Source organism: Entelurus aequoreus, linkage group LG26, assembly GCF_033978785.1.
Source record: "Entelurus aequoreus isolate RoL-2023_Sb linkage group LG26, RoL_Eaeq_v1.1, whole genome shotgun sequence".
Lineage (NCBI taxonomy): Eukaryota > Metazoa > Chordata > Actinopteri > Syngnathiformes > Syngnathidae > Entelurus > Entelurus aequoreus.
The window spans coordinates 10,807,860-10,824,842 of record NC_084756.1 but is presented as its reverse complement, the minus strand read 5'-3'; the positions used below and the strand labels follow the sequence as shown (position 1 = coordinate 10,824,842).

General features: G+C 39.4%; 1 protein-coding gene across 1 annotated transcript in view; it reads left to right on the top strand.

Annotated features, from left to right (window-relative positions):
• The first annotated feature begins 7,306 nt into the window (after window positions 1–7,306).
• ppp1r16b (protein phosphatase 1, regulatory subunit 16B) overlaps window positions 7,307–16,983 on the top strand; it is a 209,306-nt gene continuing 199,629 nt past the window's right edge. The window contains exon 1 of the mRNA XM_062038229.1: window positions 7,307–7,442. The gene's annotated coding sequence lies outside the window, so the exon portion shown is untranslated. The remainder of the gene's footprint in view (window positions 7,443–16,983) is intronic.

The following is a 16,983-nucleotide window of genomic DNA, read 5'->3' as shown; positions in this document are numbered from 1 at the left end:
GCCTTATTTGTATTTGACTTCATTAAATGGATTTATATTAGGGATGTCCGATAATGGCTTTTTGCCGATATCCGATATTCCGATATTGTCCAACTCTTTAATTACCGATACCGATATCAACCGATACCGATATCAACCGATACTGATATATACAGTCGTGGAATTAACACATTATTATGCCTAATTTGGACAACCAGGTATGGTGAAGATAAGGTCCTTTTTAAAAAAAATAAAAAATAAAAATAAGATAAATAAATTTAAGAAAATTCTTGAATAAAAAAGAAAGTAAAACAATATAAAAACAGTTACATAGAAACTAGTAATTAATGAAAATGAGTAAAATTAACTGTTAAAGGTTAGTACTATTAGTGGACCAGCAGCACGCACAATCATGTGTGCTTACGGACTGTATCCCTTGCAGACTGTATTGATATATATTGATATATAATGTAGGAACCAGAATATTAAAAAAAGAAAGAAACAACCCTTTTGTGTGAATGAGTGTGAATGGGGGAGGGAGGATTTTTGGGTTGGTGCACTAATTGTAAGTGTATCTTGTGTTTTTTATGTTGATTTAATAAAAAAAATTGAAAAAAAAAATTGAAAAAACGATACCGATAATAAAAAAAACGATACCGATAATTTCCGATATTATATTTTAAAGCATTTATCGGCCGATAATATCGGCAGGTATTATCGGACATCTCTAATTTATATTATTATTTGGTGCAGCCGGACCGGAGCAGGAGGGGATAGAAAGAGGAAAAAAGGAAGACAGAGGGGGAAATTGCGGGGACAAGAAGGGGGTAAGACAGAGAGACAACAACAACAACAAACACAACAATAACAACAACAACAACATCAGCAAATACGTTATGTACAAATATGAAACGAAAAGTGATTATAAAAGAAGCAGTTAGTGAAGTATGTAGGTATTTCTGTATTTCTCATTTCTCATTGCTTCCTCGTGAGTATTAATTTCGCCTGCCATTCTCTGCATCCTTGGGGTCATGCTGCAAGCAACGCTCACCCGACCGTGTTAGAGATGGCCCCAACACATAAGGACAGTGTGGTTGCATGGTAAAGCTAGCAGGCAACTTGCAAACAGGAAATGTTGAACAGATGATAGCAGTGTATACAAACTTACACAACACTACACAATTGACCTGAAAACAGAGGAGGTTCTGCTGGGAATAAACTTTCTTGCCTGGAAAACAGGGGCTGGATGTCCACCCAAATGTATGTTGTCTGTGCACAACCTCTTTGGTTCACAATTGTTGCACTTGCAAGATTTGTTTTGCTTACAACTTGTTGTTACATTATTAGAATTACACAACAAATACTGAAGAACCCGAAATGGTTGAAAAGCAATATTGTCAGTTTCTTGTTATTACTTTAATGGTAATTTAAGGCATTTAGACGACAGGTGTCACATTCAAGGCCCACAGGCCACACCTGGCCAGTAGGGATGGGTGATATGGACTATCACAATAACCTGCCATTTATGGTGAAAAGGATAAAAGTGAAGATAAAAAAACACCCATAGAACTCCACCTTTTTGACTATTAATCTGTCAGTGCATCCAGTCTACAGAGCCCCCAAAACACGACTCTAAAACAACACTAAGGCTATTAAGTTAAAGTTAAAGTTAAAGTACCAATGATTGTCACACACACACTAGGTGTGGTGAAATTTGTCCTCTGCATTTGACCCATCCCCTTGATCACCCCCTGGGAGGTGAGGGGAGCAGTGGGCAGCAGCGGTGCCGCGCCCGGGAATCATTTTTGGTGATTTAACCCCCAATTCCAACCCTTGATGCTGAGTGCCAAGCAGGGAGGTAATGGGTCCCATTTTTATAGTCTTTGGTATGACTCGGCCGGGGTTTGAACTCACAACCTACCGATCTCAGGGCGGACACTCTAACCACTAGGCCACTGAGTAGGTCTACTACACTAATTAAATTTAAGTAGCACACCTATACTGCAGAGCTGTAGTAGCAGAATTTGCTTATCATACAGTATGGAAGTTATTTTTCTGTCAGCAATATTATAGACATTATTATTATACGTTTTACATTACAAATCAGTCAGATAGTGTTATGATGCCACTTCAGTGTCATCATTATTTCCATAAATAGACGGATACAAAATAAATTAGTTGACTAATTAGCAGAAACAAGCAAAAATACTGTTTAAGGAACTCACGTCAATCAATGACATGGAGAAGGTGTAAATCTCGCGCCAGGCCGTACCCATATCCGCAGCAGGTCTCCAAGGTGAACAGCAGTGGAGACCTGTATCATTAAACTGTCCGTCCTGTATCATTAAACTTGTGAACAAGCTTCACAGTGTCTTGGCTGAATGAGCATGTATCGGACACTGCAGTCTCCTTGGACGTATCCTCGCTCATCCATGCGGACTGGACACTGGCCGAGAGTTGGTGGGCTCTCTTGGTTGCTTTGTTGGGTCTGCTCCTGTCCCTGGCCATGCTCCCTTCACCCCAGCAGACGATGGCGTGGAACACCGCAGAGGCCACCACAGTGTTTATGTTTTTTGTTGTTGTTGTTGGTGATTTACTTTTGTGGCTGTGTGTAGAAATGGCTGGTTGCATCAGCTCGCTCTTTTAATGTCTTTAATGTCCTTAGTGTTCTTTGATGTTTGCCTCTTGCACACATTTTTATGAGTGCTATGGCTATGAGGTTTTTTTTCTTCTTTCCTTGGCCTCAGTCTGGACCCCCTCTCCAGGGGCCCAGGCTGAGACTGAATTTTGTTTTTCTTAGCCCCCGCCCTCAGCCCTCTCCCCAGCGTTTACCCGTTTCTCACCTTTTTTTGTAATGGGCGCCGGAAGTTGGCAGACCCGTCAGCGATCCTGTTCTGTCTCCCTGTAATGTTAGTCTGCTCTTGAATGGGATTGTGCTGAAAATCTTAATTTCCCCTCTGGGATTATTAAAGTATTTCTGATTCTGATCTGATTCTGATATAGTAATGTGGGCATAACTGATGGAACGGATTGGATGGGATAACAATCGCTGACAAAGGATCTTCATATGATTTATAATCAAGATCCAGGGCCGGGAGGTGGCACTAGTGACACAAGTACCTGGGAGTCCACTTGAACAGCAGACTGGAGTCTGGACTGGAAGGACAACATCAAAGCTGTTTACAAGAAGGGCATGAGCAGACTCTTTTTCCTGAGGAAGCTTAGGTCCTTTAATGCAGTGTTTTTCAACCACTGTGCCGCGGCACACTAGTGTGCCATGAGATACAGTTTGGTGTGCCGTGGGAGATTATCTAATTTCACCTATTTGGGTTAAAAATATTTTTTGCAAACCAGTAATTAAAGTCTGCAAAGTATGTGTTGTTGTTGAGTGTCGGTGCTGTCTAGAGCTCGGCAGAGTAACCGTGTTATACTCTTCCCTATCAGTAGGTGGCAGCCGGTAGCTAAATGCTTTGTAGATGTCGGAAACAGCGGGTGGCAGTGTGCAGGTAAAAAGATGTCTAATGATTAAACCAAAAATAGACAAAAGGTGAGTGCCCCTAAGAAAAGGTATTGAATCTTAGGGAAGGCTATGCAGAACGAAACTAAAACGGAACTGGCTACAAAGTAAACAAAAACAGAATGCTGGACGACAGCAAAGACTTACTGTGGAGCAAAGACGGCGTCCACCAAGTACATCCGAACATGACATGACAATCAACAATGTCTCCACAAAGAAGGACAAAAACAACTAAAATATTCTTGATTGCTAAAACAAAGTAGATGCGGGAAATATCACTCAAAGGAAGACACGAAACCGCTACAGGAAAATACCAAAAAAGAGAAAAAGCCACCAAAATAGGAGCGCAAGACAAGAACTAAAACACTACACACAGTAAAACAGCAAAAAACTCCAAATAAGTCACAGTGTGATGTGACAGTACACCTACTTTGAGACAAGAGCTATAGTGATGCATGGTTGGTTATGGTTTAAAGTCATATCCAACAATTGCGACAATGACTTTTTACTGTCAACTGAGTTTTGTTTTTTAAGGATTTCTGCTGGTGGTGTGCCTCTGGATTTTTTCAATGCAAAAAATGTGCCTTGGCTCAAAAATGCTTGAAAAACACAGCTTTAAGGTGTGCAGCAAGCTGTTGGAGATCTTTTACCAGTCTGTTGTGGCCAGTGCCCTGTACTTTGCAGTGGTTTGTTGGGGGAGCAGCACCAGCAAAAAGGGACTTAAACCGAATTGACAAACTGATTCGGAAAGCCGGCCAAACTATCGGCACGCGGTTGGAGGCGTTTGTGTCAGTGAAGGACAGGAGGACACTGGACAAACTACTAGCCATCATGGACAACCCTGCCCACCCACTCCACCAGACTATTGAGGAACAGCGGAGCTCATACTCCAACTGGCTCCTTCAACTTCGTTCCCACAGTGTGCAATTCAAGAACTCCTTCATTCCGCACTCCATCCAGCTGTATAATCACTCGCCATACAGCAATAGATTATATCTGTCTATTACCTGACCGCTTCCATGTTAGCTACCCGTCTTTTTGTTTATAATGTCTATTTTCTGCTGGATCTACTCTGATTGATTGATTGAGAAGTTTATTGACATCTTAAAGAATTGAATCCATGTAATGCTATAAAAAGACAAATGGACGGCACAAAAAGCCAAAAGGCTTGTTTCCATTGTGGTCCAATAAATATTCATCACATTTGATACATTCAATAATAAAAGATGTATAACCTGTAACATGTATATAAAAAATTACGTCAAAAAATTGATAAATTATGTACATATACACAGTATACATGTCAGGTGATTCTCTATTTTATGCTGCAGCTGGTACATATACTGTAATATTCCTTCCATCCATCCATTTGCTACCGCTTGTCCCTTTTGGGGTCGCGGGGGCGCTGGAGCCTATCTCAGCTGCATTCGGGCGGAAGGCGGTGTACACCCTGGACAAGTCGCCATCTCATCACAGGGCCAACACAGATAGACAGACTACTTTCACACTCACATTCACACACTAGGGACAATTTAGTGTTTACTGTAATATTGTACATGGTAATTCTTATATATTGTATATATTATATAAAAATATACAATAATATAATATGATATATATGCATTGGGCAGATGGGGCTCGTAAACCTGGTAAGGCAGCCCATCTAGGAGAAGGAAATCTCCAATCTCAAAACCACTGCTGCCTTGCGGTCAACCCACTCGAGGGTAAGGCTAAGGGAGTAAACCCCGACAGAAAATCAGGAGCCGGAGTCCTGAAGGTGGTTTGACATTGTAGCGTCATTCCGGCAACTCCTGCGGCGTCGCTGGTGCCAAGTTGTATCGACACTCGTCGCTCCCTTGGATCCACCAGCCATGCGGAGAGGGGGGGCTTGCTGCCTGGACAAAAGCTTGCCCAGGCCGTGTAGATCCACTGGAGAGGTCCACTGGAGAGGTCACTCCAGCAGATACCGGTTCTAAGCCCATCCGATTGGCGAAAGAAACGGGTGCCAGGGGCCATCTTGCAGTGAGACCCCCCCCCCTTTTTGGATCAACCCCATCGTCTCCCGAGACAGAAGGATGCCGATGATGATATATGTATATATCATATACTGTATATATAATATGTAAATATTACATATATGTTATATTTTATTTTGCTACTACGGTACATTTTTTAGTCTACTTTATACCTGCAAATCCTTTTCATCCTTACACTTTCCATCATCTGTAACTGAGCTACTGCGTGGAACAATTTCCCTTGAGGGTTATTAAAGTTTGTCTAAGTCTAAGTCTAATCATAGTGAGTACCAAAAGAGTCATACCAAAGACTATACGAGTCATACCAAAGACTATAAAAATGGGACCCATTACCTCCCTGCTTGGCACTCAGCATCAAGGGTTGGAATTGGGGGTTGAATCACCAAAATTTAGGGATGTCCGATAATGGCTTTTTGCCGATATCCGATATTCCGATATTGTCCAACTCTTTAATTACAGATACCGATATGAACCGATACTGATATATACAGTCGTGGAATTAACACATTATTATGCCTAATTTGGACAACCAGGTATGGTTAAAAAATAATAAAATAAAATAAGATAAATAAATTTAAAACATTTTCTTGAATAAAAAAGAAAGTAAAACAATATAAAAACAGTTACATAGAAACTAGTAATTAATGAAAATGAGTAAAATTAACTGTTAAAGGTTAGTACTATTAGTGGACCAGCAGCACGCACAATCATGTGTGCTTACGGACTGTATCCCCTGCAGACTGTATTGATATAAAAAGTTAAAGTTAAGTTAAAGTACCAATGATTGTCACACACACTAGGTGTGGTGAAATTTGTCCTCTGCATTTGACCCATCCCCTTGTTCATGTTCACCCCTTGGGAGGTGAGGGGAGCAGTGAGCAGCAGCGGTGCGGCGCCCGGGAATCATTTTGGTGATTTAACCCCCAATTCCAACCCTTAATGCTGAGTGCCAAGCAGGGAAGTAATGGGTCCCATTTTTATAGTCTTTGGTATGACTCGGCCGGGGTTTGAACTCACAACCTACCGATCTCAGGGCGGACACTCTAATATATTGATATATAATGTAGGAACTACAATATTAATAACAGAAATAAACAACCTTTTTGTGTGAATGAGTGTGAATGAGTGTAAATGGGGGAGGGAGTTTTTTTGGGTTGGTGCACTAATTGTAAGTGTATCTTGTGTTTTTTATGTTGATTTAATTTTTTTTAAAAAAACTAAAAAAAAAAAAACGATACTGATAATAACAAAACCGATACAGATAATTTACGATATTACATTTTAAAACATTTATCGGCCGATAATATCGGCCTGCCGATCTCGATTCCTGGGCGCGGCCACCGCTGCTGCTCACTGCTCCCCTCACCTCCCAGGGGGTGAACAAGGGTGATGGGTCAAATGCAGAGAATAATTTCGCCACACCTAGTGGTGTGTGACAATCATAGGTACTTTAACTTTTAACTTTAAATAATGATAGGTTATATTATTATTCATTTAAACTTATATTCTTGCATTTTTATCATTATTTTTATTCTGAATAAAAAAAATTAAAAAAAATACACCAAATTTAGGGTTTAAGAATATTTTAGGGGGGACTTCAGTCCCTTTAAAACAGGCCTAACGACGCAACTAGTGGAGGGGGTTTTTTAGGCTGAGCTGCCCCCCCTAATGTGCACCCCTGCCACAGACTAGCTCCTGCTTCAGTCTCCGCCTCCTCCCTGTCAGGACCGCCCACTACACGCACGCACTTTTCCAACACACGCACGCACGCACACACGCGTGACGGCTCAGCAGCTCGGCGAATGTCCGCTCCCGACATAACGGGACAACTTGGAGCTCCCCCGGCAGGATATTCGCCGACTTCTCCATGCTTCCCGTGGCCGCATGCGAGCGCCTGTCCCCGGGCTGAGGTGAGTCGGCGACAAGGCGGACGGAAGTGTAGACGAGAAGGGATTTCCTTTTCTCGAGAGGAAACAGACGAGAGAGGAAGACTATCCTATTCATTCTTTCCCAAGCACTTTTGAGCCAGTTAGTTGACTTTTTGAACAGCTTGTGGAACTACTGAGTCTTTCGGAAGGACGTCAGCGGCGTCTCGGCGGCTGCGAACCGCCTGACGGGTCGGGGATTAGCGGCGAGGTTCCGACATCCTCCCCTCGTTTTGGATGGTGTTGTACTGCTGTAACCTTCCACATGGCGCTCCATGCTACTGCTGGGACACTTTTTATAGCCTCATTTGAGTCAGTTTAATGCTAGTTTGAGTTTATTTGAGTGTATTATACAACATGATGCATCACAATGTCCAGTTTCTCTCCTCAAGATGTTCGAAAAAGAGTAGGAAGAAGCAGAGCTTATTCAATCCTACCCTTTTTCCTTTACATAGTTGCTAAAACTTTTGTTCACTTCCTGTTCTCAATTTATTCACAATATACTCCATAAGTAATAACAATAAAAATCATAATTGGTGAAGTAAGTTATATTTCATATGGTGAGATGAGTAAGATTATCTAGAAAATGAATAGATGGATGAAATAAATTCAGAATGTTTATCTTCTTCTTTGTACTTTGTAAACACTTTAAGTTTGAAGAGTTTCTTGAAGTGGATCATATTAGTACATTGTTTGATTTATTTGCTTAATTCATTCCATCATTTAATTCCACATACTGATATACTGAAGGTCTTAAGTGTTGTACGTGCGTACAAATGTTTTAAATTACATTTTTCCTCTAAGATTATATTTATCCTCTTTTGTTGAGAAGAGTTGTTGTCACCTACTCAGTGGCCTAGTGGTTAGAGCAGGGGTGTCAAACTCATTTTAGATTGGGGGCCGCATGGAGAAAAATCTACTCCCAGGTGGGCCGGACTGGTAAAATCACGGCACGATAACTTAAAAATAAAGACAACTTCAGTTTTTTTTTTTTTGTTTAAAAATAGAACAAGCACATTCTGAAAATGAACAAATCATAATGTTGATGGTTTTTTTTACACATACATGTTGCAGTTAATAGTATTCTATCTTTATTTGTCGTTACTTATACTTTCTGAATAAATGATGGGATAATGTTCATCAGTCAACTCATAGGTGTAATTTTCAATCTATTAAGATAAAAAAATATCAAAATCAAATTACAGGATGTTATTTATGTAGTTTGCTAATTTTTCTCAACTGGTGCACTAAGATCATGTGTTTTTTTTTTTTTTTTTTTTTACATATGTAGCATCATCTAAAATTATACAAAGAATTGCTACTGCGACATCTAGTGGACACATTTAGAAGAGCAGTTTCTTTCATTCCAAAATTTCGCAAGCTCATCCCGCGGGCCGCATAAAACCTGTTCGTGGGCCTGATCCGGCCCGCGGGCCGTACGTTTGACACCCCTGGGTTAGAGTGTCCGCCCTGAGATCGGTAGGTTGTGAGTTCAAACCCCGGCCGGGTCATACCAAAGACTATAAAAATGGGACACATTACCTCCCTGCTTGGCACTCAGCATCAAGGGTTGGAATTGGGGGTTAAATCACCAAAAATGATTCCCGGGCGCGGCTACACTGCTGCCCACTGCTCCCCTCACCTCCCAGGGGGTGATCAAGGGGATGGGTCAAATGCAGAGGACAAATTTCACCACACCTAGTGTGTGTGTGACAATCATTGGTACTTTAACTTTAACTTTATATTCTTGGGTAGCAGGTTGTAGTTTGCTTTGTGTATAATTTTATCTGTTTGCAAATTCACTATTTCGTGGAATTTCAGTATTTTTGATTCAATAAATAAAGGGTTTGTATGTTCTCTATATCCAACATTATGTATTATTTAGGCTGACCATATTCTGAAATCCCAAAAAGAGGACATATATGCGTGCCAAGGCGAGGACTAGGTGAAAATTTGCCAATGATACTCGAACTTGCTTTATAAATAATATATTTATTTAAATAAAGCATTTTTCTCCTCTGTTGACAGCAGTGTTGGTGCTAGGAATTTTCAAAATGGGGTCCCAGGGACCACATCAAGTAATAAAAATGGGGTCCCACTTTTTTGTAAGCGTTTTGAACACAGATAAATGGATGCATTATTCTGTTATATGTCACATTCTATATTGTGTTTTGGAAAAAGGTTGTCATAAATGTTACTTCATTCATTAAAAAAATAAATAAAAAAAGAAGTAGAAAATGGATGGATGGATGGAAAACTAATTTTAAAAAGTATGTTTTTGGGGTGGAGGAGTCTAATCGGGTGCTAGTTAGCTTGAAGCTAACAGCTAGCCTGTCTCCATCCTGGAAATGTGGATCTAGCGGGAGATAAAAGTGAAGTTTCCATGGACTCAAAGACTAAAACAAGACATTTACTGGACACTTGGCACAGGATGAAGTTAAAAAGGTTGACTTTACACTCACCTTATTGTTTACCATTAAGTCTTTCTTTTGACAGCACCTCAAGCTAAACTTGTCCCAGTGCAAACTGAGGAAGTGTTTGTCATTGACAAAACTTTCGGCCAATCAAAATTTACGACCAATAAAAACGCAATACATGGGGACGGAAATGTGACTTGGCAAATATAAACAGAACAAAACACTGGCGGAAAGCAATAATCGAGACAATAAAAAAACAAGCAAGCCGGGCGGTAGGTAAAAAGAAGAAAAAAAGTCCTTTCTGATTTCAATGCTTAAAAAGACACAAAAAGTGCGGTAACGCCAACACTGCTTGACAGTATAACAAAATAAGTCACATTTATATTCTGTAACTGTGTGGAATGCTAAAACACCCTCTGCTGCGTTTACAATGTCTTCTCCTTTTCCAGGTCGCACAAAGTAATTTAGCAGACGAGCTCTCGCCCTGCACAGCTGTTTTGTACTTTGTAGTGTCGATATGGGCTTTTAGATCTTTATTTGCCACAGAGACATACATTCCTGCTTTGCACACAGTGCATTCTGCTTCCCATGTGTCACGGCCAGGACCAAAACACGAATACTTTTTCCGCAAATCATCCGTGAAGTTGCATTTACGTTTCGGCATTTCTTGTTTTCATGTCTGTCTCTCCACTCACTAGCTCTCTTGCTCTCTGTCTCTGCCCCTCCCTCACGAATGTTTCTGCGTGCGCATGTAACAGGTACTTTAGCTAGTATAGTAGAAGTTCTCAATATTGGGCTAATCAGAAGTCTAGATTATGACTCGGAGAGAGTAGGACAGACAATTAAATGCTTTAAATGATACTGGTGTTATTTAAATATGTACAGTGCAACAAATAGTGGACAGACATTTGTCTACTTATAAAACTGTCTGCTTATGGTTTTAAACTCTCAGCGATTAATTGGATGAAAAGCTACCTATTCAACAGACAGCAATGTGTCATGTTCAATGGAACCCTTTCAAATATTAAAACATTATATTGTGGTATTCCCCAGGGAAGTTGCCTGGGACCTTTATTGTACTCAATATGTCATGTATTTTAAAGAATGGTTGCTGTGCAATTTATGCGGATGACACAACAATATATGCTTATGCTGATAATTGCACAGACCTGAGCAGTATACTACAAGACGAAGTCATACAGATTTCTAAATGGGTTACAAAAAATAAGATGAAACTTAATATTTCCAAAACAAAATGTCTTGTTATTTGCTCAAAACATGCTCAGAGAAAGGAACGCATATTAAATGTTTCTTTGAACGCAGTTCATATTGAACAAGTTAAAGAGGCCAGGTTGCTGGGAGTTACAATAGATGAAACACTATCTTGGGCCACTCACATTAACAACATAGTAACACAAATGAGCAGAAGCATTTCAATCATAAGAAGTGCCTATTTTTTAACTAACACAACTACTAAGCAAGTTATACAATCCCTTGTATTGTCACATATTGACTACTGCCCAGCAATCTGGTCTAATGCATCTAAACAAGAACTAAATCAAATCCAGCTTGCCCAAAACCGAGCTGCCAGACTAACTCTCCATTGCTCATTTAGGACCGGCATTGAGATAATGCATACTGAATTGTCATGGATGAGGGTTGGTGAAAGACTAGCTTGTAGTTTGATTTTATTTAAAAAAAAATCTATACATACCATAAACCTTCATATCTCTATTCTCAGCTGTTGCTTGCTAATGACAGTCACAACTGTGTACCAGGCTAGCCCTATGAGGTGCTTTCACCCGTCTTAAACCCAAAACTGATGTTTTGAAAAAGACTGTAATGTATAGGGCAATCACTTACTGGAATCGACTTCCACAATATCTGGTATCAATCACTGGCATAGTGGGTTTTAAAAATAGACTAAGAGGAGAAGTATTGCGGAAAGAGATTACCGTATTCTAGATTGTACCTAATGTCATGACTGTTTTTATTGACTATTGACTATCTTATTGATTGTGGGACAAGCAGTAGAAAATGGATGGATGGTACTTTTTCGTCACTTATTGTTTGTCGTTGGTACACTAATGGGTATATTTTAGGCCATTGGTTCTTTGTTTTATTTTTGAAAAAATATATATATATATTTTTATATTGCTTTTTTTATCTTTGGTATGAACATTATTATGTAAACTCGAAGTTATTATTACTTTTTTTGGTTCTTTATTGTTGCTATTTTTGTATTACAACATTTTATTATTTGATCATGTTGTACTGCATTTTAATCTTTTGTTTTGTGATTGTGTGATGTTTTTTGTCTGGACCCCAGGAAGAATAGTCTCCACTGCGGTGTAGACTAATGGGGATCCTTAATAAACTAAACTAAACTAAACTAAACATTGATAGGAATGGCCATTCAAAACAAAAGAAAAAAACAAAGGAATCTCAACAAACAATGTTGGTTTAGTTCATTGATTAAGAGTTCAGGTAATTCATACAAGGTGGTATCAAAAGTTCTTAAAGTTCATAGGAGTCCTATGAGACTAATCGCAGTCCATATGTGCATTCACAGTTTATACGGCCACACGGGTTGGGGTTGTGGGTATGGAAGTTTGTAGTGACAGTTCAGTTTATGGGCAGGGTGTGTATGAGGTAGTGCAAAGGGCTGCAGAGTAATAATAATAATAATAATACCTGGGATTTATATAGCGCTTTTCTAAGTACCCAAAGTCGCTTTACATGTTAAAAACCCATCAGTCATTCACACCTGGTGGTGGTAAGCTACTTTCGTAGCCACAGCTGCCCTGGGGTAGACTGACGGAAGCGTGGCTGCCAATTTGCGCCTACGGCCCTTCCGACCACCACCTATCATTCATTCAACATTCATTCACCGGTGTGAGTGGCACCGGGGGCAAGGGTGAAGTGTCCTGCCCAAGGACACAACGGCATGGTAAGAGGCGGGGAGCGAACCTGCAACCCTCAGGTTTCTGACACGGGCGCTCTACCCACTATGCCATGCCGCCCCAAATGAGATGCGAGGCAAGTGGTTCGGCTATAAACCGCCTACCGGCCCGACCAGAGCAGGTGGAGTTCAGGGGTTGAGAGGTGGAGATCCTTGGGCTCGGGCTCAAGGCCTATCTACAGCTCGCCATCCAAGACTTAGGGACCTGGCCTACGTAAACACAGGACCCGGAGTTCAATCAATGTGCGCACATAAACATCAACATTAAGTCATCTATTGTTCGACCTTCAATAAATAAGTTTCACTTATTATTATCATTATTAGCAATAATACTGCTAACATTAACAATATTAAACAATCCCATATATGTACATTGTACAAAATAACAAGCACGACAGTACACAGTGTTGTCACTATGACGGGTGCAACATGAACAATATTAAACAATAGAAAATAACATTGACGTCACTATGACGGGTGTAACATTAACAATATTAAACAATAGAAAATAACAGTGACGTCACTATGACGGGTGTAACATTAACAATAACAGTGACGTCACTATGACGGGTGTAACAGTGTTCATTCATTGTCTTTACCGTAGCATAAAAAGTGCAGATGGCCTTAAAACGCCACAACACTCAGTCACCATATGTAAGTACCCAAAATAAAGACTCGAAATAAATATAAATTCAATGGGATCAGAAACATTGGAGGAAACGGGATTAAAAGCCGATGCTAACCGCCCATAGACAATACATGGGTACGGCTAGCAGCTACTATTAGCAAACAGATTCACTTACCAACTCGGTTTAATAACACTCTCTCGTCGCAACTCGGCCCTGATGGTCGGCACCTATACATTTACAATTAGTTGTAAAATGTTGGACGGTTGTTTTTACGATATGCAGGCAAACGACAACTTTAAAACATACCGGCTTCAGATGTCCCCAGGCTTAGCCACCGCACCTGGCAGCCATCTTGGGACGGTGGATCATATAGAGCGCGATAGGCTGCAGCGGGTCACGTGAGCGCATGTGTTAAACTCGTGAGATTAAACGTGGGAACGACGCAGGTAATATGAGGGGAAGCCATGAGAGGAAATATGGCTTATTTCCCACCCGTGTTACACGCACGCCTCCACACTTTGTTTTGTTTAACCCCTTCTTAACTCTGGACGTACATTGAAAATACACGCAACCCTAACTCAAAATGCCGGACATTTGAGGCATTTAAGAAACCCCACCCGGACACCCCGGACATCCCCGCAAAAGAGGACATGTCCGGGGAAAAGAGGACGTATGGTCAGCCTATATTATTATAACTGATCTTTTCTGTAACACAGTTAATAAATGAAGTGTACTTTTGTAGTTGTTTCCAATATTTCTGCACAATAACTCAGATATGTAACACTAGAGAGCAGTAGAGAATATGAAGTGATTTTTGGTCTAGAACATGTTTTGCTTTATTCATTATTGACGTGTTTCTTGCTACTTTATGTTGTATATTTTTTACATGAGATTTCCAGTTCAATTTATCATCAATCATTATACCTAGATATTTGGTTTCATTTACTCTTTCAATTTCTACTCCGTCTATTTGTATTTGTGTTTGACTTTCTCTTCCACTGTTAACAAATATCATTATTTTAGTTTTACTGAGATTTAAAGATAGTCTGTTTTTGTCAAACCATCTTTTTAATTTGTTCATTTCTTCTGGCATTTTTTGTATTAAAGTCTGTGTGTTCTCTCCTGAACAAAACACTGTTGTATCATCCGCAAATCATACTAACTTTAAATCTTTTGTAACTTTACAAATGTCATTTATACAGAGATTGAACAATTTTGACTTAGTATTGATCCCTAAGGTACACCACAGGATATATTTAGCGTTGTAGACGTGTGTTCACCTAGCTTCACATATTGTTAACTGTTCATAAAATAACTTCTAATCCAGTTTAAGACTAACCCTCTGATGCCAAGGGTTTGGTTGCATCAGACTCGTGGTCATACTAACTAGACCTGCGATTTATAATCATTTAATAAGGTGCAGAGTTGAAACATTTATTTTAAAAACTGACTTAAGTCGGTATAGTCATTTTGTTATTATATCCACTATTTACCACATTTCTATGTATAATGATTGATGATAAATTTAACTGGAAATCTCATGTAAAAAATATACAACATAGAGTAGCAAGAAACACGTCAATAATGAATAAAGCAAAACATGTTCTAGACCAAAAATCGCTTCATATTTTCTACTGCTCACTAGTGTTACATATCTGAGTTATTGTGCAGAAATATGGGGAAATAACTACAAAATTAAACTTCATTCATTAACGGTGTTACAGAAAAGATCAGTTATAATAATACATAATGTTGGATATAGAGAACATACAAACCCTTTATTTATTGAATCCAAAATACTGAAATAGTGAATTTGAAAACAGCTAAAATTATACACAAAGCAAACTATAATCTGCTACCCAATAATATACATCAACTCTTCTCAACAAAAGAGGAAAAATATAATCTTAGAGAAAAATGTAATTTAAAACATTTGTATGCACGTACAACACTTAAGACCTTCATTATATCAGTATGTGGAATTAAATAATGGAATTAATTAAGCAAAGAAATCAAACAATGTACTAATATGATCCACTTCAAGAAACTCTTCAAACTTAAAGTGTTTACAAAGTACAAAGAAGATAAACATTCTGAATTTATCTCATCCATCCATTCATTTGCTAGATAATCTTACTCATCTCACCATATGAAACATGACTTACTTCACCAATTATTATTTATTTATTTTTATTGTTATTACTTATGGAGTATACTGTGAATAAATTGAGAGCAGGAAGTGAACACAAGTTTTAGCAACTGTTATGTAAAGGAAAAGGGGTAGGATTAAATATGCTCTGCTTCTTCCTACTCCTTTTCCAACATGTTGAATAGAGGAACTGGAAAGTGTGATGTATCATGTTGTATGCATGCATGTTCGAAATAAACTCAACTCAACTATTTCAAGGAGATACAAAACCCAGAAATCAGAGCAAACCATTTAAAAATATAAATATTTTATATTAGGTATACACTGATTTGGCCAAACAAATATGTAAGTGTCTATAAATACATCAATTTGCTAAGTGTTTCTTATCCATAGGGCAACGAGCACCCCAAGAGGGCCCCAACATATATCTATTTCAATGCTCACACAGATAGATTTATTATATTTGTACCCTACTTTTATCATTTCATTCTTGTTCCAAACTGTTGGTGCTGTGTGTGAATGTCTAATGGCGAGCTTTGATAACGTTATGTCTGTGGTAAGTGAAGTGTTCCATACTAGGTTTGCTGCTATACAGGTGGAACTATCACAGCACGTTACATGCCTTATGTTGCGTTCTGTTAGTGTTCTGTCCTGTGTTTAGTGCCTGTTCCTGCCCCGCGCTCTTATTTTGGTGGCACTTCCGGTTGTGTTGGTGTTTTTCCGTAACTGCATTACGCCTGCCTTCGAGCACTTTTTCCCCTCACCTGTTTTCTGTTTGTGATCAGCACTATTTAAGTTGAGCTTTCGACACCATGGGTTTGTCGGGACATTGTTATCTTTTCACTGGTGACTATACAGACAATCTTTTTTCATGCTGCGTTCTAGTACGCTCCTACTGTGTGTACGCCGTCTGCTCCACATTTCATACTAAGTGTTTTTTTGCTGCGTTCCAGCATTTTGTTTCGTGTCTTTCATATTCTGGCCGTTAGGAGCACTTCCCTTCTGCTCTCGCCTTTTGTCTTTGCGTCTTTAATTAATAAATACCCTTTTTTACTTCACGCTGCTACCTCATTCGTCTGCATCCAGGCGAGGATTAGTCATTTAGAAGTAGCTAAAAAACTGTGGAGAGATGTTAGCTGCTAGTTGGCTCAGAGTCTGCAATCAATCAATCAATCAAATTTTGTTTGTATAGCCCTTGATCACAAATGTCTTGAACCAGTGGTCCCCAACCTTTTTGTAGCTGGGGACCGGTCAACGCTTGAAAATTTGTCCCACGGACCAGGGGGGTGGAATATTTTATTTATTTATTTATTTTTCATAAAGAAATACAATCATGTGTGCTTACGGACTGTATCCCTGCAGACTGTAT